At 41.6% G+C, this 21,923-nt stretch overlaps 1 non-coding gene across 1 annotated transcript; it reads right to left on the bottom strand.

The window, feature by feature from the left end:
- Positions 1 to 20,932: 20,932 nt before the first annotated feature.
- Positions 20,933 to 21,039, bottom strand: LOC130741562 (small nucleolar RNA R71). The gene has a single exon (XR_009020454.1). It is a non-coding gene; the product is annotated as a small nucleolar RNA R71 (small nucleolar RNA).
- Between the last annotated feature and the right edge of the window lie 884 nt (positions 21,040 to 21,923).

Below are 21,923 nucleotides of genomic sequence, written 5' to 3'. Positions count from 1 at the left end.
GACTTCGTGCATCTTCATGTCCAGTTTGCTGAGTTTTTCTCTTCACCTTGAGGTTTCACTATATAGAACTAAACTCCAGACTTAATTACTCAAGTATTACACTCTACCCTATTTACTCAAGTTTGGAAGTTAGTGTAATATAGGAAATCTCAAGATAGTGAAGTATAATTTACTCAAAAATATTTATCAGACATCATTTGTAATGGTTTCTGACTCCTTAAAATTGCAAATGAACTCAACAATCAAAAGTGATGTTCATGGTCACGGGTCGTGACTGATAAAATAAACTAGTGGGTGATGTCAAGTGCATAGAAGGTTGGTTTTGGATGTGGTCAAGAAAGCTCCATGTAATTGTATTTGTATAGTATAAAAGACTTTTGATTAATTAATGATATAACTAGTCGAGAAGGTATTTAGTGAGAGGAGGTTTCTTACGCGAGAGTGAGAGGAGTGATTGTAAACCATTAGATTAAAATTAATGGTTGAGATTATTACCCTCTTAAAAAAAACCACGTGACTTTTTTTTTCTCAATTCTCCCCCACAAAACCACTTCCTCTGTTCGTGAAACAACCCATTCACAAACCCTTTCTCCTGAACGTAAAGCAATTCTACCATTGATATTAATTCACATTTCATATCATATCGTTATTGAGGATTAGGACAGAAAACTCTAATTCAATTGTGATATATGATCTAGATGAACAAGAAGCAATTTTTTGAGGAATCTGGAGAGTGGAGACTAAGGTATGCCAAAATAGAAAATCGAACTACCACAAAGAGAAATTTTGAAACAGTGAAGCACGCTCTGGAGTTTCCTGAGAGGGTCGCATTCGACCTTCCAGTTCCAGATGTCATAGCAGAGATGGAGATGAACAGTGAAAACGCATCGTCAATGGTGGAACTCCTTCACGTTCAGAATAGAGGAAGTGGTTTTGTGTGGGAGAATTGAGAAAAAAATAGTCACGTGGTTTTTTTTAAGAGGGTTATAATCCCAACCATTAATTTTACATTAATTTTAATCTAATGGTTTACGATCACTCCTCTCACTTTCACCTAAGAAATCTCCCTCTCACTAGATACTTCCTCGTAGCTAGTCCAACATACAATTGAAAGAAACTTCTCACATACAATTTCTATTAAATATATTAATACACCAATCAATCAATATACAAATGTATATTGTATTGGATTCCATTAGCTTTCAAACTACACTATTTGTATATTGTATTGGATGTCATTAGCTTTCAAACTACACTTCACAGAAGCTTCTAAAAAAATTGCTTCAACAAAAAAAATCTACTTTCCACGTTTGCATTTATCTCAAAAGGGCTTTAAATAGGCCTTCATATCTTCAAATTGCATATACATTTGCTACTTGCTTCCTGTTTTCACTCATTTCTCTCTCACTCTTTGGTACTTTTATGTGTGTTGGTTTTTAAATTGTTCATGTTAAAAGTCTCACATTGGCTAAAGATAGAACATAGATAGCCTTTATAAGGGTTGTGTAAACCTCAACTCTTGAGCTAGCTTTTGGGTTGAGTTAGGCCTACCTAATTCTAATATGGTATCAGAGTCTATCCTAAATCCATTTGTTGTTTGTTGTGGAGACATCTCATAATTGGGTCACTCGTTGCTGTTGATCCCACGTTCTAGGTTGTTCAGTCCTGGACGTGAGTGGGTGTGTTAGAAGTCCCACATTGGCTAGAGATAGAACATAGATAGCCTTTATAAGGGTTGTACAAACCTCAACTCTTGAGCTAGCTTTTGGGTTGAGTTAGGCCTACCTAATTCTAATAGTTCACAACCATGTTAGATTCTGTTTTCGAGTTTGTCACTCAAGCTGCTTCCAGCTCTGCAAGCATTTTTTGCTTCTGTAATTTGATCATTGTTATTATCCTACTGGACTTAAAGCCTAGCATGCATCAGTGTTCATCAAGAAAGTGAAATCCTTGAGTTAGTGGGTGAAAATCATAAGCAAGGAACAAGCTCCAAATGTCTAATGGAAGAAGAATATAAAGGATCATTGACACATGTGGGAGAAGTGTCACATTTGATGGAAGCAGAACCGGCACACAACATTGAAATTCGAAGCAGTGATGATTACATCAATGAAGAAGAGGAAAAAGTGGAGGAGGTAACGAAGGAAGACGATCAGCTGAGGAGAAAGAGTTGAAGAGTTTATAGTGAAAGTTAATAAGGATGGAAAAAAGAACTGTTGTGCACATCAAGCTTAGTATATGCATCTAATAATAAGGAAATCGATGCCCAAAGATTGGGTTATTAATTAGGGGCTTGAAACATTTTATAGCAATGTTCGTATCGGCTCAATTTTTCTTAGAATCAATTATGACATTTAGAAGCTACTCACATAAACTTGTTCGTACCATTCAAGAAATATCATACACATGGTTGCTAAGTTGCTTGTCAGTGTATAGAGAATTTATATGGTTCTGACAATAAATCCCTCTTGCTTATGTTTTTTTGGAGGTAATTGTTCCGATTTCCAACATGTCAACCATAGATAAAAGTTGGATGAGTGAGTTTCTATGAGAGAAAGAAGATAAGGTTCTTCAATGTAGAACATTATTCTTGCTCACATCACATGAATAAGGAGAAAAGTGAAGAGCATAAAGTGGATGCTAGGAAGCAGCATCTGTAGGGATTCCCTTCATCTTTTTGTATTATGAATATTATTTATTTGCTTAAATATGTTGAGTCCTAGTCCTCTCTTCCTGTTTTCTAACTTGTCATCAATTTTAACAGTCAACCATTCATGTAGCAAGTCTAATCAACCGAGGGGTGACCATATTAACTTTTGACATTAGTTTTAGTCCCGGTAATTTGGTTTTAATCACACTTAGTCCCTGATCTTCTACCTTTCTCTTCATCTCCTTCTTCTTCCTCTTCTCATTCTCCTCTTCCTCTAAAACTCAAATCCAGAAAATTATGGCATCTAAAATAATCAGCGAACCCTTATAAGTGTCTACTTTTTGTGTTAGGTTTTTGGACTGGGCGGGACATAAAGGATGTTTATGCCCGCCCAAAATGAGCCATCACCCGGACGAAGACAGCCATGGCGGGAATCAACGACACAATGAATATCTTTGCTCTTCCTTAGGTGGACCCGCGAGCCAGCTGGAAGATTCTGTTGGATTTGTCTTATATGCATAGGGATTTGGACCCTGATTGTCAGGCCCAAATATAGGAAAAGTCCATACCATGACCACACCCTCTATAAAAGGGGAGGTCATCAACTTGTACGAACCAACTTTTCAATATTAATGAGAATTTACCTTTTTATGACATCTTACCATTTTTAGTGCTCTGCTAGGGTTAGCTTTATTACTTCTTCTTACGTAAGCTGCTCTAGTACGGAACATTGGCGCCGTCTGTGGCTCTGACCTAGATCTTCCAGTGACGCAGAAGGTAGAAGTTATGAGCCATGGAGACTCGTTCATGCGGCGTGGGCCGCCGTGATCTTCGCCGGCGCGGTGGTGGTCGTCACGGCGGCCGCGGCGGAGGACGGGACAGCAATCGTCCTATATTGCACGAGCAAGAACAAGAGGCTTCCTCGGAGGGGGTCCACTCAGTGGCGCCGTCGCCAGCGTCGCTGGTAAACGCAGCTCCGGGAAGACCTTCAGATCTGATAGCTAAATCAGATCCAGGCGTTAGGCGGCGATCAACGCCGCCTGCCTATGTGAACTTAGAAGACCTTAAAACTAGTGCTCCACGGAGAACGCAGGAAGCAGTGACGGGTATCACGCCTGCGGCTTTGCAACAAATGTTAGATACTTTGCAGAAGGTGCAATCCCAAAACGAGCAGTTACAAGCCCAAGTTGAGTATCTTACTCAGAGGCAAGATTTTAAGCAAGGACAACGTCTTGAGGCGGAGGACGTAGTCGAATTTCAACCTTTTGTTCCAACCATCACCAAGGTGGACATACCAAAGCACCTGCAAACCATGGCATTAGACGCCTTCTCAGGCGACTCTGATCCCATGGAACACCTGAGATATTTTAACACCAAAATGGTGATTGGTGGGGCAACGGACGCGGTGAAGTGCAGATTATTGCCTTCAACATTCAAAGGCATGGCGATGCAGTGGTTCATCAGACAACCGCCTTTCTCCATTGACAATTTCACTGATCTGTCTACCAAGTTCCTGACTCAATTCTCCGCCAATAAAACCACAAAAGCAACGATGTTTGATCTTATCAGCATACATCAGCAGCCAGGGGAGAAGTTAAAAACCTACATGGCACGCTTCAGCAAGATGGCGGTTCAGCTGGAGGAGGATAACCCAGATGTATGCTTGGCGTCTTTCAAAAATGGCCTTAGGGCGGGAGATTTGAATCGGGACTTAACGAGGCGACCAGTGAGAGACATGATGGATCTTCGTGCTCGCGTTCAGGAATTCATATTAATTGAACAAGATGATCAGAAAAAACAAGAAAGAGAGGAAGGACGCAAGTAGGCCCAATCCGGCGGTGTTTCACAGGAGAAACCCAAGGCGGGGAAAGAAACCAGGATAGCACAAACCCCGCGTATGTCAAGACCTAGACCATATCAAAACTCCAAACCCGGATTTCAAAATACATGGCACAGAAATTCCCAAGGTCCCACTGCAGCCTCAACTGGTCAGCATGGTGCCTCGCCAGCTCCCACTTACTAAGTTGAATGCTCCCATAAGTACCATTTTAAAAGCAGTTGGGCAGACAAATGTTGTGCAATATCCACCGCCGCCCCGCCAGCTAATGTGGATACAAATAGATGGTGCGAGTACCACAAAGCGTTGGGGCATACCACGGATAATTGTTGGAACTTGAGGCGGGAAATTGACCGCCTGATTAAGGCTGGCCATTTAGCAAATTTTGTGAAAGACACAACAGCACCAGAGGCCGCTAAGATAACACAAGGGGACAAAGGCAAAGGAAAGGAAATAGTTGAAGAGTTGGGCGATCCTGTTGGGGAATGCTCATCTATCGCAGGAGGATTCGGTGGGGGTGCAATTTCAAGCAAGGCTAGAAAGCGTTATGTGGCGGCAGTACACTCAGTACATGAGGCGTACGATTGCGAGTGTTGGGTGAACCACTCTCCTATTATATTTACCCCTCAGGATTTTGCGCATGTGATCCCCCATGACAACGACCCAATTGTGGTAACAATCAGGGTTAACAATTACATGACGAAAAAAGTGTACTTAGACCAGGGATCTTCGACGGATATCATTTATGGAGATGCCTTTGATCGCCTGGGGTTAAAGGAATCAGACTTGAAGCCATACAAAGGAACCTTGGAGGGATTTACAGGGGACCGTGTCAATGTGCGGGGATACGTGGAAATACCAACTGCCTTTGGAGAAGGAGAGTTCGTTAAGAAATTTCAAGTGAAGTACTTAGTCTTGGCGTGTAGAGCCAATTACAATGTACTCTTGGGGCGAGACACCCTCAACAAGTTATGCGCGGTCATTTCAACTGCTCACTTAACTGTCAAGTATCCAGCCTGCAATGGGAAGGTCGGGATACTGCGCGTAGACCAGAACGCAGCAAGAGAGTGTTATCTAAGAAGTGTGGCGCTCTATGGGCGAAAGGCCGCCAAGGAAAGCCACCGAATTACAGAAATCTTTCCACAATAAGGATTTAGTTTAGACCCAAGAGACGATGCTGATGATTTTCGCCCACAACCTCTGGAAGAAACCAAGCAGGTGCAAGTCAAGGATAAGTTTTTAAAGATTGGTAGCAGTTTAACGAAGGAGCAAGAGAAAAGATTGATCACCCTTCTAGGTGATAATTTGGATCTCTTTGCATGGACCATCAATGATGTACCAGGGATTGACCCCAATGTGATCACTCATAAACTGGCCATACGACCTGGGGCGACACCAGTTATCCAGCCAAGGCGAAGAATGAGTGATGAAAAGAATAAGGCGGTGCAACTAGAGACTAAGAAACTAATCAAGGCTCGATTCATCCGTGAGGTGCAGTACCCAACTTGGCTCGCCAATGTTGTGATGGTTAAAAAGGCCAATGGGAAATGGCGAATGTGCACAGACTACACAAGCTTGAACAAAGTGTGTCCCAAAGATTCGTATCCACTTCCCAATGTTGATAAGCTTGTGGATGGAGCTTCCGGAAATGAACTTTTAAGTCTCATGGATGCTTACTCAGGCTACAATCAAATTATGATGCATCCTTTTGACGAGGAAAGTACAGCATTCATGACCAATCAGGCGAATTATTGTTATAAGACAATGCCTTTTGGTTTGAAGAACGCAGGAGCTACGTACCAACGGCTCATGGATAAAAATTTTTCAAAACAAGTAGGCAGGAATATGGAGGTATATGTCGATGACATTATTGTAAAGTCCGCCAGGGCTGGTGACCATGGCGATGATCTTAAGGAAGCATTTGCTCAATTAAGAACATATCAAATGAAGTTAAATCCTGAGAAGTGTTCTTTTGGGATTCAGGGGGGAAAGTTCCTGGGATTTATGATAATTGTAAGACCCAAGATTTTAAGCTTAGGATCAGTGGAAGAGATTTCCATTTACGATTAGGGTTGATGTATTGTGAAGGGAAACCTGAACTAGAGTTTACCAAATGAAATAAATTTATGAAGGAGAAAGTTCAGGAAAAGTCAAAGGATTACATCATGATCGATAAAAGTTATAGTACGATCGTTATACGCTTAACCTAGGTCAGAAACCCTAGTATATAGCTAATTTTCACTTTTAGGCACGACGGAAGTTAATTCCAAAAATCTTCAGAGAAATGTTAGAACTTCTCTTTTTCCATATATCACAATCGTTTCGAGGCGAAACTCTAGGATCTACGAACGTCCGATTCCAATCATCGGAAGTTTGCCGAAACCGAATCCCTGGTATTTCAAAACCCTAGAATCACCCGACTATGAAGACTTTTTCTATTCAGAGCTTCAAAAGAATATTCTACACGCGTACACCCATTTCTCTTGATGATTTCAATCTTTCTTCAGAAGGAAGTTTTCTATTCCGACATCCGATGCAAAAGGCAACTTATCGGGTAAAATAGTTTTATACCGATTATGCATTAGTCGCCAAAAATACAAGGAGACCTCATTTTAGTTTTGGAATCCTTTCGCCAAAACCTATCTTAGAATTCACGGAGAATGACGCCGGAAAAATCAGATTCGCGAAAGTTTCATTTTACCGCGTTTTGCCAACCTCTATATATAGCCAAGAAATGAGAAAAAATCACAAAACTCACCCAAAAACCCATTCAAGGCCGCGAGTTTGCATAGGAGAGGAGGAGGAGAGATTTTCTTCATTTCTTGCTTGATCGTCGATCAATCAGTTGCTACTTCAAGGTTTCGAGGTATAGTCGCTAATCCTTACCTCTGATCGCTTTTTCCATAGCTTTTCTGTAGAGTTTTCTGAGCGGATAGTTTATGGGTTTTTGCAAAACTATCCTGAATCTTTCATTTCTGATTCTAAACCTCTTCCTTATGTGCCCAAGATCACTTCTGCCGTGTTAGATTTTCCGTTATGTCGCCGGAATTCCGCCAGAATCAATTTTAGCCTTAAATACCCATTTTTGGAGTTTTTGAGGTAAAGCTTCAACCTTTAGGCTGAAAACTATCGCCTTAGCTTAGTGCTAGTAGGATTAGTTGTCATAAACGTCGTTGGTGACGTCCCTGCAAAATTTTATTTTTGGGATTTCAGTTTTGAAAATCCTAAGTTAAAAATCATGACCAAAATACCCCTGCGACAGTTTTTGATCCGATAATTTTTCCGAGTTCAGAATACCCTTAGTTACGGCTAATGATAGCATAGGAACCAAGTTTGATCGAAGAAAAATCGAACCCCACAATTAACCAAAGTGGCCGAGCCCTATAGGGGGGAGGAGGAAAATTTCCTTTTCCGAAAACTTGTCTTTCGCGCTAGTTTATCGTACCTTAGGGTATAAATTGCTTCGTGTAACCTTAGTAAGTATCGATAGCTTAGTTTTCGATAGATTCTGATAGTATTTCTGTGGTTTTGCTCTAAAGGTGATTTTGAGGAATTTCCAGCGGAGCAAGGCTTTGATTGTGAAGGAGCTTTAGGAGATAACTCTGGAGAACCTTCAGGTGAGGGCTTCTCACTGAATCTCTAGTTAATGCTTAGGGTCGATGTTTCGACATTGTTTACTGTTTATGCACTGGAATTGTGTGTGATTGGAAAATGTTTTCTGAGGCTTCGGCTGACAATGTAGATGATTCATCTACTGAATGTTTTTGAGATTGTCTTACATGCTATGTGCTATGTGGGTAATCTAGGATGTGTGGTGCATGCTTTATATGCTAAGTGCTAAGTGTTTATGATGCGATTTATTGATATATGACATGTTGTTGATTGTGATGATTTAAATATGCTCTGTACTGGAATCTGAGATTCTGAATGGTGAGAATAGCGGGCAGGTCATGCCGATTGTATTTTGAGAGTTTTGAGAAAGTTTGATAGGACGAACGAGGTTCGGGCCTTAATTTTGTTTAGTGGATCGAGACATCCTCTGGAAGCGACTTGGGATTGGGAGATCCTGCAAATGTATAAGACTTGCGATAAGACGAAATGGAATCTATTTTATAAAGAAAATTCATAAGACCTTAAATAACCTCAAAATCTTTAAGTAATGATAACAACCTCGAAGGAAGGCATTGGAAGTCAAGTCATAGTTTTGGAAAAACGAGGAGTGTCGTCGGATCCAAGTGTAGAGGAGTTTGGTAAGTTCTGAGTATGTTGGTACTCCTTCGTTCGTTGAGCAGTTTGTTAGCCATCCAAGGGATGAGCCGAGAAGCTTCACTGAGGCGTGAGACCTTGTGAATGCGTGATACTCCACTGAGGCGTGAGACCTTGTGGAAAGCATGGACCTTCACTGAGGCGTGAGACCTCGTGAACAGCATGAAGCTTCACTGAGGCGTGAGACCTTGTGAATGCGGGATACTCCACTGAGGCGTGAGACCTTGTGGAAAGCATGGAACTCCACTGAGGCGTGAGACCTTGTGAGAGCATGAAACTTCACTGAAGCGTGAGACTTCGTGAGAGCATTGATGACCCGAAGAGTCATCGTGAGTGGTTGCACTCATTTTATGATTATTGTATTTTGTCGCAGAATCGACTTTACCTTAGGGTAAGCTTTTAGAAACTTTAATTTACCTAGAACACGTGGCGACGTGTCGAGTGAGATCGGAGACGTTGGTTGACTAATCATCCTGCATTCATGCAACATTAATGGGGTATTAACACAGGACGTACTCTAGACCTCGTCGGATTCCAAAATGGTCATAAGACCCGGATTTCCGTGATAGAGCGTTTGTAAACGTCTCTTGTAGCAGACCGAAATGGCAGACCTACGGGTTACGGCTGATCTGACTACCTTTGTGTGGTGTAAGAGGCACGCGGGCCGAAATGGCACCACCGTGGCTGGTGAAGGGCTGATCCGTTGATGTCCATCCGTTCCGGATTGCATATTGGTTGACTGGGTTAACCTGCATATCATTTCATGCAACATGCATACTGACATAGTTAATGAGTGTGTTTGATACTTGTTAGTTCTACTTGATGCATTTTAACTGTGATTTACAGTCGTTATATTCTTTGTGGAAATATGCAACCCTAGGATGTTATCCCTAGTTATAAGCCTAAGTGGCTATTATCTTATTTATATCTATTGGTGCTATTATTTACATAATTCTTTGGAGTTGACCCTCGCGTCTTCTGTGTGTGCTTTGGCGGACAAACGCCCTTTGTCAGATGTCTTTGGCGGGCTGGTTCATGACGGTTCACCCTTCGGGGGAAACTAGAGTGGAGATGCTGGAACAGGAGCGCATCGCGGTAGCGAGAGGAGGACGGATGGTGTACATAGACTAGGTCGTTCTGGATTCAGATTCGGGCGACGATCATGCTAGCATGTAGGTTTAGTGCTGGTGTGAGCTCCTCGAGATGGGATTAGTGTAGGAGTAGAGTCTTAGCTCTGAACATCATTTGTTTTCTTTGGGGACAGGGTAGTTTCCCACCTATAGCTTTTTGTGTGGTTCTTTACGAGAATCACAGAGAGTTGGTTGGACTTAGGAGGTCTTGCTTCAGGCCGATGGGCCAGCTTATTCTCAGTTTTGAGGGATGGTGTTGCGGACACTTGACCTTTCTTGTGGATTGTACCTTTTGCCTTCGGGCGTTACACTTTTCTTTCCGTCACTGGAGGTTTACTCGTGACGAGGTTACTACTACAGCGGGGGCTGTTTATATATTGTATATTAGTTCTGATTATTGTTATTGTTGGGTTTTATTTAATTCAGTCTTGTCTTAGTTATTATCAAAAAAAAAATATTCACGTTTTTCCGCATTAAGTTTACATTTTGGTTACTAAAGTGACGCCACCGAAATCGGGGTGTTACATTGTGGTATCAGAGCTTGTCGAGTCTTTCGGGAGTCTTTGGGGAATAGGTCTTCTGTGCTAGGTTGTGTGACTCTGTAAAGAGTAAAAATTGATTGTCTGCAAGCGATTTTTCGCTTAAAAATTGATTGAAGTTATTGCTTACTCATATTGTATAGTTATGGAAAAGCTATCTTATGATTAGTACTAACTGTTGGTTTAACTAAACCGAACGATGATAACCTTCTAACCATTCTTCCTCATTTCAGTATAATATAATCCATTACTCTTGTAGCGTGTGCAAGCACACCTATCTTACTTATACTGTCTAAGCTTTGACCTTATAGTTATTACGCCTATTAAGACCTTATTTGACCGTAGCTCGTATTTTAGCTATAGAAATTACACGAGGTTTAGAATAACACGGTAAACCTAGAAAGTAGTTTTGCACCAATGCGTTTAAAAGGAAGCTAGAAGCTGAAGAATGAATCTCATAGAGATTTCTTATGGATAGTATACGTATGATGTCGAGGGCGTGTAGTTCCGTAGCGGAATCGTTGAGGATGTGAGGTCAGGATATTTGTGACTATTGGATGATAGGAACTCATTGACTGTTCCAGTGGGTTTTTCTAAATTTCACCTTCGATGTATTAGGCTTGATCAACTTAATATTGAGGGGGTGATATTCGGAATCAGAGCTGGCTATGGACTTTGATAGAAGGATTGGTAAGATTAACTTGATTGGATCGAGGATTAGTCGAGCTGGGAGGAAAAAGTTCGCATTAAGTATAAGTTCTCTTGCGAAGGAGATATAGTTTGAAGAAATGGATATTCATTTAGGAAGCATTGAAGAATTAACGGACATTAGAGGTCCAAACTTGGTGAAGGTCCAGGTTTTAAGCCTATGAACTGTTGTCTTAAGTTTCTAGGACTCGAAGTTGGTTAGAATTTGATAGAGAGATTAAGAAGTTGATTGACGAGATGGTGATCAAGTTACAGAAAAGGGAGGTGTTAGTATTAAGATGAACACTTGAGGTTGTCATATTTGGACAAGTTGCTTAAAGTCTAAGAGTGAATGAAACTTGTTATGGATTTTGGTGATACGAGCTAGAGATTATCGAGTGAATTTTGCTAAGTGGAATGAGAATCTTAGGGTAAAGATTGACTTCAGAAGCTGGAGATCATATTCGAGTAAGAGTTTTAGTGGTGTTATCATTGATGATTGTAGTTAAACCTCGGCAAGTTGAAAGATGATATGTCTGTTGAGACGCCGTTGGTCAACATTGGGACTAGAAGAGTGAAACAATCGAAGGGAAAGCAGAGTGTTTTAGTGAAAATTATTTGGAATAAAGACACGGACGGTGTTATGTGAGAGTTAGAGGAAAAGATCAAGGAATAATATCTAGAACTATTACTGACCCTTAAGTTTCGAGGACAAAACTTTCTTTTTGGAGGGTAGTAATGTAAGACCCAAGATTTTAAGCTTAGGATCAGTGGAAGAGATTTCCATTTACGATTAGGGTTGATGTATTGTGAAGGGAAACCTGAACTAGAGTTTACCAAATGAAATAAATTTATGAAGGAGAAAGTTCAGGAAAAGTCAAAGGATTACATCATGATCGATAAAAGTTATAGTACGATCGTTATACGCTTAACCTAGGTCAGAAACCCTAGTATATAGCTAATTTTCACTTTTAGGCACGACGGAAGTTAATTCCAAAAATCTTCAGAGAAATGTAAGAACTTCTCTTTTTCCATATATCACAATCGTTTCGAGGCGAAACTCTAGGATCTACGAACGTCCGATTCCAATCATCGGAAGTTTGCCGAAACCGAATCCCTGGTATTTCAAAACCCTAGAATCACCCGACTATGAAGACTTTTTCTATTCAGAGCTTCAAAAGAATATTCTACACGCGTACACCCATTTCTCTTGATGATTTCAATCTTTCTTCAGAAGGAAGTTTTCTATTCCGACATCCGATGCAAAAAGCAACTTATCGGGTAAAATAGTTTTATACCGATTATGCATTAGTCGCCAAAAATACAAGGAGATCTCATTTTAGTTTTGGAATCCTTTCGCCAAAACCTATCTTAGAATTCACGGAGAATGACGCCGGAAAAATCAGATTCGCGAAAGTTTCATTTTACCGCGTTTTGCCAACCTCTATATATAGCCAAGAAATGAGAAAAAATCACAAAACTCACCCAAAAACCCATTCAAGGCCGCGAGTTTGCATAGGAGAGGAGGAGGAGAGATTTTCTTCATTTCTTGCTTGATCGTCGATCAATCAGTTGCTACTTCAAGGTTTCGAGGTATAGTCGCTAATCCTTACCTCTGATCGCTTTTTCCATAGCTTTTCTGTAGAGTTTTCTGAGCGGATAGTTTATGGGTTTTTGCAAAACTATCCTGAATCTTTCATTTCTGATTCTAAACCTCTTCCTTATGTGCCCAAGTTCACTTCTGCCGGGTTAGATTTTCCGTTATGTCGCCGGAATTCCGCCGGAATCAATTTTAGCCTTAAATACCCATTTTTGGAGTTTTTGAGGTAAAGCTTCAACCTTTAGGCTGAAAACTATCGCCTTAGCTTAGTGCTAGTAGGATTAGTTGTCATAAACGTCGTTGGTGACGTCCCTGCAAAATTTTATTTTTGGGATTTCAGTTTTGAAAATCCTAAGTTAAAAATCATGACCAAAATACCCCTGCGACAGTTTTTGATCCGATAATTTTTCTGAGTTCAGAATACCCTTAGTTACGGCTAATGATAGCATAGGAACCAAGTTTGATCGAAGAAAAATCGAACCCCACAATTAACCAAAGTGGCCGAGCCCTATAGGGGGGAGGAGGAAAATTTCCTTTTCCGAAAACTTGTCTTTCGCGCTAGTTTATCGTACCTTAGGGTATAGATTGCTTCGTGTTACCTTAGTAAGTATCGATAGCTTAGTTTTCGATAGATTCTGATAGTATTTATGTGGTTTTGCTCTAAAGGTGATTTTGAGGAATTTCCAGCGGAGCAAGGCTTTGATTGTGAAGGAGCTTTAGGAGATAACTCTGGAGAACCTTCATGTGAGGGCTTCTCACTGAATCTCTAGTTAATGCTTAGGGTCGATGTTTCGACATTGTTTACTGTTTATGCACTGGAATTGTGTGTGATTGGAAAATGTTTTCTGAGGCTTCGGCTGACAATGTAGATGATTCATCTACTGAATGTTTTTGAGATTGTCTTACATGCTATGTGCTATGTGGGTAATCTAGGATGTGTGGTGCATGCTTTATATGCTAAGTGCTAAGTGTTTATGATGCGATTTATTGATATATGACATGTTGTTGATTGTGATGATTTAAATATGCTCTGTACTGGAATCTGAGATTCTGAATGGTGAGAATAGCGGGCAGGTCATGCCGATTTTATTTTGAGAGTTTTGAGAAAGTTTGATAGGACGAACGAGGTTCGGGCCTTAATTTTTTTTAGTGGATCGAGACATCCTCTGGAAGCGACTTGGGATTGGGAGATCCTGCAAATGTATAAGACTTGCGATAAGACGAAATGGAATCTATTTTATAAAGAAAATTCATAAGACCTTAAATAACCTCAAAATCTTTAAGTAATGATAACAACCTCGAAGGAAGGCATTGGAAGTCAAGTCATAGTTTTGGAAAAACGAGGAGTGTCGTCGGATCCAAGTGTTGAGGAGTTTGGTAAGTTCTGAGTATGTTGGTACTCCTTCGTTCGTTGAGCAGTTTGTTAGCCATCCAAGGGATGAGCCGAGAAGCTTCACTGAGGTGTGAGACCTTGTGAATGTGTGATACTCCACTGAGGCGTGAGACCTTGTGGAAAGCATGGACCTTCACTGAGGCGTGAGACCTCGTGAACAGCATGAAGCTTCACTGAGGCGTGAGACCTTGTGAATGCGGGATACTCCACTGAGGCGTGAGACCTTGTGGAAAGCATGGAACTCCACTGAGGCGTGAGACCTTGTGAGAGCATGAAACTTCACTGAAGCGTGAGACTTCGTGAGAGCATTGATGACCCGAAGAGTCATCGTGAGTGGTTGCACTCATTTTATGATTATTGTATTTTGTCGCAGAATCGACTTTACCTTAGGGTAAGCTTTTAGAAACTTTAATTTACCTAGAACACGTGGCGACGTGTCGAGTGAGATCGGAGACGTTGGTTGACTAATCATCCTGCATTCATGCAACATTAATGGGGTATTAACACAGGACGTACTCTGGACCTCGTCGGATTCCAAAATGGTCATAAGACCCGGATTTCCGTGAAAGAGCGTTTGTAAACGTCTCTTGTAGCAGACCGAAATGGCAGACCTACGGGTTACGGCTGATCTGACTACCTTTGTGTGGTGTAAGAGGCACGCGGGCCGAAATGGCACCACCGTGGCTGGTGAAGGGCTGATCCGTTGATGTCCATCCGTTCCGGATTGCATATTGGTTGACTGGGTTAACCTGCATATCATTTCATGCAACATGCATACTGACATAGTTAATGAGTGTGTTTGATACTTGTTAGTTCTACTTGATGCATGTTAACTGTGATTTAAAGTTGTTATATTCTTTGTGGAAATATGCAACCCTAGGATGTTATCCCTAGTTATAAGCCTAAGTGGCTATTATCTTATTTATATCTATTGGTGCTATTATTTACATAATTCTTTGGAGTTGACCCTCGCGTCTTCTGTGTGTGCTTTGGCGGACAAACGCCCTTTGTCAGATGTCTTTGGCGGGCTGGTTCATGACGATTCACCCTTCGGGGGAAACTAGAGTGGAGATGCTGGAACAGGAGCGCATCGCGGTAGCGAGAGGAGGACGGATGGTGTACATAGACTAGGTCGTTCTGGATTCAGATTCGGGCGACGATCATGCTAGCATGTAGGTTTAGTGCTGGTGTGAGCTCCTCGAGATGGGATTAGTGTAGGAGTAGAGTCTTAGCTCTGAACATCATTTGTTTTCTTTGGGGACAGGGTAGTTTCCCACCTATAGCTTTTTGTGTGGTTCTTTACGAGAATCACAGAGAGTTGGTTGGACTTAGGAGGTCTTGCTTCAGGCCGATGGGCCAGCTTATTCTCAGTTTTGAGGGATGGTGTTGCGGACACTTGACCTTTCTTGTGGATTGTACCTTTTGCCTTCGGGCGTTACACTTTTCTTTCCGTCACTGGAGGTTTACTCGTGACGAGGTTACTACTACAGCGGGGGCTGTTTATATATTGTATATTAGTTCTGATTATTGTTATTGTTGGGTTTTATTTAATTCAGTCTTGTCTTAGTTATTATCAAAAAAAAAATATTCACGTTTTGCCGCATTAAGTTTACATTTTGGTTACTAAAGTGACGCCACCGAAATCGGGGTGTTACAATAACGTCAAGAGGGATAGAAGTGAATCCTGATAAGGGAAAGGCGATCTTGGAAATGAAAAGCCCAACAAGTGTAAAGGAGGTTCAGGGTTTAACAGGACGCATGGCCGCCTTATCACGATTTCTGCCAATGGCGGGGGATAAAGCGGCCCCATTTTTCACCTGTTTAAAAAAGAATTCGAAGTTTCAATGGACAAAGACATGCGAACAAGCTTTTACCAAGTTGAAAGAAACATTAGCAACGCTACCAGTGCTTTCCAAACCCACGCCAGGCGTTCCTTTGATACTCTTCTTAGCAGTTACTGACAAGGCGGTGAGTACGGTTTTCCTCCAGGAAGAGGGAAAAAAGCAGAAGGTTATATATTTTGTGAGCCATACTTTGCAGGGGGCGGAATTGCGGTACCAAAAAATTGAAAAGGCGGCTCTAGCAATTCTAAAAATAGCGAGGCGTCTTAGGCCTTATTTTCAAAGTTTCCAAGTCAAGGTTAAAACTGATGTTCCCCTAAGGCAGGTACTCCAGAAGCCCGATTTATCAGGGCGATTGGTCAGCTGGTCAGTTGAGTTATCGGAATATGATATACAATATGAGCCAAGGGGCCAAGTTACAATCCAAAGTTTGATCGACTTCGTGGCAGAATTAACACCCACGGAAGGCGAGAAAACTCAAGGAGAGTGGGTCCTATCTGTGGATGGATCCTCCAATGACACTGGAAGTGGGGCTGGAATAACTATTGAAAGTCCAGACAAAATGGTCATCGAACAATCTCTGAAATTCGAGTTCAAGGCGAGCAATAATCAATCCGAATATGAGGCTTTGATCGCCGGATTAAGGTTGGCCATTGAGTTGGGCGTTCAAAAGTTATTCATCAAAGGAGATTCGCAGTTGGTTGTTAAGCAGGTGAAGGGCGAGTATCAAGTGAAGGATCCGCAACTTTCTAAATACTTGGAAGTGGTGCGCAGATTAATGATGGAGGTCAAAGACATTAGGATAGAACATGTCCCGAGAAGCCAAAATGAGAGGGCTGATGTGCTAGCAAAATTAGCAAGTACAGGGCGATTGGGAAATTATCAAACAGTCATTCAAGAAACCCTGCCTCGCCCAAGTATTGATTTGGTAGAAATAAAGTTAAAAGCAGTAAAGTCGGTGATTGAAGGCGAGCCTTCCTGGATGGAGTCAATCAAGACCTTCCTAGAGAACCCTCCAAAGGATGATGATCTGAACACGAGAGCAAAACGCAGGGAGGCCAGTTTTTACACACTGGTGGATGGTGAGTTGTATCGGAGGGGAATTATGTCTCTAATGCTCAAATGTGTTGATACTAAGGATGTCCCGGGAATAATGGCGGAAGTCCACGAAGGAGTGTGCTCCAGTCATATCGGTGGGCGATCTTTGGCAGTCAAGGTTTTAAGAGCAGGATTTTATTGGCCAACAATGAAGAAGGATTGTCTGGAATATGTTAAGAAATGTGAAAAATGTCAAGTCTTTTCTGACCTGCATAAGGCTCCACCGGAAGAATTAACAACCATGATGGCGCCTTGGCCATTTGCTATGTGGGGGACTGACATTTTAGGACCATTCCCAGTAGCAAAGGCACAAATGAAGTATATCATCGTGGCGGTTGATTACTTCACCAAATGGATAGAAGCTGAAGCAGTGGCGACTATCACAGCCGCCAAGGTCAAGAACTTTCTGTGGCGAAGGATTGTTTGTAGATTTGGGGTTCCCATGGCGTTAGTAACGGACAATGGAACCCAATTTACAAGTAATGTTACCCGGGAATTTTGCGCAGATATGGGAATTGAAATGCGATTTGCCTCGGTAGAACATCCACAAACCAATGGACAGGCTGAGTCAGCTAACAAGGTTATTTTGAAAGGCTTAAAGAAGAAGCTGGATGAAGCGAAAGGACTTTGGGCGGAAGAATTACCAGGCGTCCTATGGGCATACAACACCACTGAACAGTCGAGCACGAGGGAAACCCCATATCGTTTAACTTATGGAACTGATGCCATGCTCCCTGTGGAGATTGCCAACCAAAGCTGGCGAGTGGCCCGATTTAATGAGAATGACAATGGGGAAAATCTGATAGCAAATCTAGTCATGCTGCCTGAGGAACAACGGGAGGCGCACATAAGGAATGAGGCGGGAAAAGTGAAGGTGGCAAGAAAGTTTTCAACGAAAGTGGTGCCAAGAATGATGAGGATAGGAGACTTAGTGCTCCGAAAAAATACCATACCTGACAAACACAACAAACTGTCGCCCAATTGGGGTGGGCCCTACAGGATTATAGGCGACGTGGGAGGAGGAGCTTATAAATTGGAACAACTTAACGGACAAAAGGTTCCACGAACATGGAACGCCTCACATCTGAAGCAGTATTTTAGTTAAAAGAAACAACAAAGGTGAATGAAGCCGCACTCTTTTTCCCTTTCTTTGGAGAGGTTTTTAATGAGGCGGCATGTGTAAAGAATGAAGGGACAATTGTTCCCATGTATGAAAAAGTAATGAAAAGATCATTTCAACAAAATTGCTTATTCTTTGATTTATATTACGAGTTTATGCAGTGCAAATCGTAACAAGGTATACAATACCGCGAATAAACCTTTCGGAATAAGAAAGTATCGCCATCAAATGTTAAAAGCCTTGGCAATTCTAGTGGCCACTAGAAACCAAGCCTCGTCGAAAAATCGGCTAAGGTATATAAACCAACATAAAAAGAAAACTCAATCAACAACAACTTCAAGGTAACAACAGTTGAACTTAAACAAGTTTCATTAAAATAAGGAAGGGGCGAGACCCATACATGACTTAAACAAAAGAGCAAAAGGGCAAAGCCCAAAGCAAATCTAGACTTAAACAAAAAAAAAAGACGAACTAAGATCAAGCTAGGTTCTCATTGTTGGCGTTGTTGTCTTGGCTTGCGACAGCTTGAGGGTCTTCCTTCCCTTGATCCTCATTCTTGTTCTGCTCATTCCCATCTTCGCCATTTCCTTCTTCAGGCTCACTGTCAGAATCGAATTGAGGAAGAAGGTCGAGGCCAATGTCATCATCGCCAACCACTTGACCATCCTTGATCTCCTTCAGATATCCTATGCGAGAAAGATCAAAGCTCGGTTCAACTACACTTATTTTCTCTTTGGCCGCCAGAAAGCTGATGACCATATTTTAGTAGTGTTTTTAGGGCCATTTCTTTGTGTGTTTTGAGTCTTTTTGTTGAGTCTCATGTAGTGTTTCATGCATTCTCATGCATTTTTATTCTTTTCTTTAGTCTTTATTTTGTTTTGGTAATTTAGTAGTTTTAGAGGTAGTTTTCTTGCATTTTAAGTAAAGTTTAGGACTTGCATGGTTTTGTTGTGTTTTATGAAGGACTTCTTGTGCTAATGAGCTCTTGGAGCTTCTAGAATCTTCCTTGACTTTTTGGTTAGGTTTGGAGAGCAGAAACTGAAGGAGAAAGAAGGCCAAGAAGCATGGAATTGATGAAGAACTTAAAGAGAATTGAAAAGAGGAGTTTCAGAAGCCAAAAAGTCTTTTTCAGGCGAGCTTAAGCGCCTAGGCGCTGGGAGTGGGCGCCTAGGCGCCAATTGGGTCCATAAGCATGTTTTTCAACATGCAATTGGCGCTCAGGCGCTCTGAATTGGCGCCTGAGCGCCCAGTTTCGTTTATTTTGCCTATAAATAAGGCTTATGCCAATTTCTTTGAGACATTTGGACATTTTACTCATTTTTGATCAAGTTTGAGAGCTGAGGAGAACTTTGGGGCCAAGGGAGGCTTCCAACTTGTATTCTTTCTCAGGTTTTCTTTACATTTCCTTTATGAATTCACTAGCCATGAGTGGCTAGTTTACTTTTTTGCTTTGGGTTAAGAGATTCTATGAAATTTTAGTTTGTTAAATCCTATCTCTATGCATGAGTCTTGATTAAATCTTGTATTTCATTTCCTTATTGCATGCTTAGCTTTGGTGCACCTTTGCTATAGGCTAGATTATAATCAAATGGAAATTTGTTATGATTTAGGGATAAGAATTGGAATAGATCCTTCTATACTTGCTTCTAGGTATAGAGTGAGGGTAGGGTTTTGTTGGTCTGAATATCCATGCTATCATACCTCTTATGAATGTTTAAGTACACAAGGAATTGGGCTTAACTTTCAATTTGAGAGAATTACTTTTGTGAGGAATCAATTAGTAAGTACATAGGCTATATCAACAAGAGTTTAATCAAGGATTCACATGCATAGGATAGGTGGACTAAAATGGATTAGATGATCAACAACCCAAGGCAATTTTCCATCATTGTTATTTACATCATTTTCAACATTGCTCTTTTGCAAATCTTTCGTCACAATCAAACAAAACCAATCTTTGAAATTTACTGCTTTAAGAACTTGCAAACTTTAGGCTTAAATCAACAATTCTCACTCACAATCCTTGTGGTTCGATATTTTAAAACCCGGAGGTATTCGTACACTTGCGAATTGACCAACAAGTTTTTGGCGCCGTTGCCGGGGATTGTTTGTGGTTTTCGATTTAAGTTAAAGAGTTTTTTTGTTTGCTTTACTAAGCATTGCATTGAATAGGTGTTACTAACCTTTTCTCTGTTTTGTGATTTCAGTTTATGCACAGTAGGCTTGGCACGGATCCATTGCTGTTTGATCCGGAGCCTGAACGTACTCTTCGCCGTCGTCGAGCCCAACAAAGGCTTGAAGCCATGGCTGCTCAAATGACGGAAGAGGAGATGCAAGCCCACATTGAAGAAAGAGTGAATGAGGCTCTTGCTCAAAGACTTCAAGAGCAAGAATTGGAGAATGCCAATCGTTCTCTTAGAGACCTCACCTCGGCTGCCATGAGCTACGATTATCCGGGCAGCATAGTTTCCCCCGATGGCACGGGAAATTTTGAGCTGAGACCGGCATTCATTAATTTGGTGAGCCAAAATTAGTATGGTGGAGGTGCTCTCGAAGATCCTCATGCACACATGGAGCGGTTTATCCGCAATTGCAACACCTACAGAGTTCAGAATGTTTCAGAGGACACCATCCGCTTGAGTTTATTCCCTTTTTCATTGAGGGATACTGCTAAAGAGTGGTTGAATTCACAGCCCTAAGGTAGCATTACATCTTGGGAAGACTTGGCTGAGAAGTTCACCACAAGGTTTGTTCCAAGAGCCCTCTTGAGAAAGCTCAAGAATGACATCATGACATTTACTCAATCCACCGATGAGAATCTCTATGAAGCTTGGGAGAGGTTCAAGAAGCTCTTGAGGAGGTGTCCTCAACATAACCTTACTCAAGCTGAGCAAGTAGCAAAGTTCTATGATGGTCTCCAATATTCTTCGAGGTTTGGTTTGGATGCGTCTTCAAGTGGAGAGTTCGATGCCTTACTTCCACAAGTGGGGTATGAGTTGATTGAAAAGATGGTTATAAGAGCCATGAACTCTAGTAATGATCGCCAAGCCCGAAGAGGAGTCCTTGAGGTTGAAGCTTATGATCAACTTATGGCCTCCAACAAGCAACTCTCCAAGCAAATGAATGAGATTCAAAATCAAATGAAGACTACCAAGATTGGTGGTCGTGTTGCCAAGGTGGAGTGTGTGACTTGTGGAGGGCCACATGACAGCGAAGAATGCACAGAGACTAGACCGGAGGAGGAAGTGAAGGCTATGGGACAAGCTCGGAATGACCCATTTTCAAATACTTACAATCTAGGATGGAGGAATCACCCTAATTTCTCATGGAGGCAAGGTAGTAGTGGGCAAGGAAATGGCTTTCAAAGACAATTTCCTAGCCAAGGATTACAAGGCCAAAGCTCAAGACAACCTCAAGAGCGAGGAGAAGGTGAAGGTAGTGGTGCCAAGAAGAGCTTAGAAGAGTTGGTGGAAACTTTCATCAACCGGACAGAGAACAATTACAAGAATCAAGAGGCGGCTATCAAGAATCTTGAGAATCAATTTGGCCAGCTGGCCAAGCAAATAGCCGAGAGACCTCAAGGTAAATTTCCTTCCGACACTATCCCCAATCCTAAGCAAGAATATGACTCTGTTGTAGCCACTAGAAGTGGGAGAGTGATGAGTGAATTGAAGAAAAAAACAGAGGGGGAAAAGAGAGAGGAGATAGTGGGAGGAGAAGTAGTTGTGCCTATTAAGGTGAGAAAGGAAGTTTACCTTACTC

The sequence above is a fragment of the Lotus japonicus genome, chromosome 2 (assembly GCF_012489685.1).
Source record: "Lotus japonicus ecotype B-129 chromosome 2, LjGifu_v1.2".
NCBI lineage: Eukaryota > Viridiplantae > Streptophyta > Magnoliopsida > Fabales > Fabaceae > Lotus > Lotus japonicus.
This window is presented reverse-complemented; position numbering and strand designations above follow the sequence as displayed.